Raw genomic sequence first — 3532 nt, 5'->3', positions numbered from 1 at the left:
ATATTATCTTAGACTGCTGTCAATTTCTCTTTAATTTCAATGTTTATGTTGAATTCTTGCATGTGTTCTTCATTTCTTATGGGCTAATTTCATATGGTATGATTGCAATTGAACCCGCATGTTGTTAATTCGTTTATTTTCCTTTGATCTAATGAGTTTATGATTCTAATCTATTTAGTCTATTTCCGTGTTTAATACTTGCAATTGCCCGATCACCAATTGTATTGATCTTAATAGTTTAGATGAACTCAAGAGGGGAATTCTAGATATAAATTAGGGTTAGACTAGTCTAAGATTGGCTTTGATAGATTGTTTCGAGGGTAGATTTAGGTCTATAGTTGATTTGTGAGTAGGATAGGAATATACCTATTCACCTTAGGTAGCAAAAGAATTGATACTCAATGAGCTTGTATGATTTTGGTAACCATAGGAATATAGGGAATCAGTTAATATAAATCTTTTTTTGAGTGATTAGGAAGAACCTTAAGGATAGTTAAGAACCTAGGTTAGTAGATAGGATTTGAAACGAATTAGGGATAGAGGGAGTAGCTCGAGTTAGCTATGTGTTGGGTGAAATTGTGATTCTAGGCTGTGTCACCAATTGATCATTGATTGTTCTTGATTCGATTCATTTTATTTTATTTTAATCAATCAATCTTTGCTTTGCTTGACTTCAATTGAGTTGTGAATTTTGATAATTAGCAGAGCTTTAAGTCAAGTCATCGTGGAAATGATACTCTATTCATCATTATATCGCTTGTCATGACCTGTGCACTTGCGGGGTTATTAAACTGTCAAACAATTTTTTGGCGCCGTTGTTGGGAATTTGTTTTTCAAAATCTTTACTACTTTTGATACTAAGCAACTTAGTTGCCAATCAAGCTTTATTTTATATTTTCGAGCATAGTCTAGTTTTCTCTCTCGTATTTTTGTAGGTGCACTTACAAGATGTGGTCCGATGATGATGAACCATCAATGGAGACTGATGGCAAGACATTTATCTGAGGGTTACGTTGGAGGAATCCATCTAGCTTCATGTACGTGGCAAGATCAACAGGCAACTTGGGTGAATTCATACAGGTATGAACCACAACAATGGCACCCATTTCAAGAAGAAGAGCCAAGTATAGAGGCATGCTTTGAGTATTACAGTCAATGTCAACTCTTTTAGAGGAATCCAACGCCAGAGAATTGAGAGACAAGGGATCTAATTGCCTCTATCATTCGCAACCAATCCTATGAAGAGTTGCCGAGATACATTGATTTCGACATGAGGGAAGGAAGTACTGAAGAAGCCATGATGACCACAACGTTGTCCGAGCCATAATTTGAGGAATACAAAATCATAAGTGTCAACACTGTTGAACTCGAGGATGATACCGCATCGACGGAGGTAGAAGATCGAGAGGGACCCAATACCATGTCACTTGACTATGCAAGCGATCCGGGAGATCCACCGGAGGATTTATTACTAGATGGAAAAGAAATTGAAGATGTGGATTTTCTTGGAATCTTGAAGTGGCTAGAACCCACACCACATTTGCCAAGAGTGACAAATTGAGGCGGGCTTTTAATTTTCTTTCAATTATCTAAATTGATTAGAAATTCCGTGCCTTTACAGAGGAAGCAACAATTTAATGATTGGTTTGATTTGCATGGAATTTTGTTGCAGGCACTCTATTGGGAATTGAAAGAGAGGGTTCGAAGATTAAGAAACAAGCTAAAGTGGCAAACAAGTGAGCAGTGGTATCATGCAATTCAAGAGCAACAACTACATCGATTCAGGGGAGATTTCCATGATTATTCTTATTTGATTCATGCTATTCTATTATTTAGGATAATGCTTAATTTTAAGATTAGAGATTGGAGGTGTATTTTATTTTAGTTTCTTTTTATTTTACCTTGTTTTATTTTTTACTTTTTTATTTTTGGTAGGTAGTTTTCGAAGTTGATCTGCCTTCGTCTAGTGTCATCTCATATCAGTCAGTGCCACGACATCAGTCTAAGCACTACAACACAAACAGAAGAATAAAATTTGTTAATCAGGCGATGCTACAACATTTAGAGGGGTGTTACAGCACCAACCGATTTGATATTATGAAGAGTGTCCAATACTATAGCACGATGCTGCGACATTTAAAAAGGGATTGAGATTATAATGAAAAATCACAAAAATCCTTAATTTACTTTTTCCTCTTATTTGTACTATCTCAACGCAATATTCTCGTGTCTCCACGGAAACACTCGAAGGCAGGAGTACCGATTGATCAATTTGACCATCGGTGGCGGCATTTCTAGCCCTCACAAATCCTTGAAGTGGCCGATCAAGTACAAGGGTGACACTTCTTCCACCGCCATGAGAGATGTTGAATAAGGTCAAGGAAGAGGATGATGAAGAGTGTAGAGGATAAAGCAACAAAAGTAACGAGCTTGACTTCATATATGATCTGGGGAGTTATCTCGAGCTTTTTCTCTTTTATTGTCCAAATCTTATTTGTGTGAGTGAGCTTAGACATTAGGAACGATGTTTAGCTTAGGTTTGGGGGTTATATACCTTGTTTTGTGTGCTTGATTTGTGGTAGTTGCATTGTTAATGCTGAATTTAATAGATGCCATTTTTTTTTCCTTGCTATTAGTTGTATTTTTAGGGTGATTTTGTTTTCCTAGATTTCTATTTCGTTGAGGCTTAGATTTGGGTCTAGTTTTTTTTTCCCTCAGCTTGATTGGATGAGATAAGTGTGGATTGATTTTTGTTCTATGAGGATGAATAGTGATTTGCATTTATTTCTAGGTGAAAGAGGATTTTTGGACTTTATCTCATGATCAAGATTTTTGTCATTATTAGTTGTACAAAGCTGAAACTTTTTTCTTTTTCCATTTTGCTTTTCAAAAATTTATGGTCTCATGCTTTGGTATGTTTTCGGTTGAAACTAGTCTTTATTTTTTGTAAAGCGTGTCTAGTAATGTGTAGTAGAGTTCGTTCTAGATTGCTTCTTGAAGTGAACTCTAAGGGGATTTTCATTTAAGGGGCACCGAATAAAAGTTGATTATTTGTTATGCTTCATTATTATTGCGGAATAAAAATACCTCGAAATAAGAACCTAGGTGAGCTGAGTAACCGGGTGCCTTCATTGACCATGTCAGCATTTGCATCAAAAGGTTCCACTTTAGGCAAACATGAGTTAATTTAAAAAAAAAGGCAAAAAAGAAGAAGAAAGAATTCATATGGATGACTCAACCAATTAGATTTGTAGGGTGCCTTATCACCCAATGCCTTGGACCAACTGGTTCGTGAGTCATTAATTGAAAGCTTGCCACATGGGTCTCCGTTGGGATTAAAAAAAAGAATTTGAAAGGAAAAGAAAAAAAAATTGAAAATGATTTCGAAAACTGTTGGTTAACTTAAGTACTTGATCCGAGAGGTGCTTTATCACCTAATGCCTTGGGCCAAATGCACCTGGAGCCATTGATCAAAAGCTCGTTACCTGGATTGCCATCGAGGATAAAAAAAAAAGTTTTTTTTGTTCTTTTG

This window comes from Punica granatum, chromosome 1 (genome assembly GCF_007655135.1).
Source record: "Punica granatum isolate Tunisia-2019 chromosome 1, ASM765513v2, whole genome shotgun sequence".
NCBI lineage: Eukaryota > Viridiplantae > Streptophyta > Magnoliopsida > Myrtales > Lythraceae > Punica > Punica granatum.
This window is presented reverse-complemented; position numbering follows the sequence as displayed.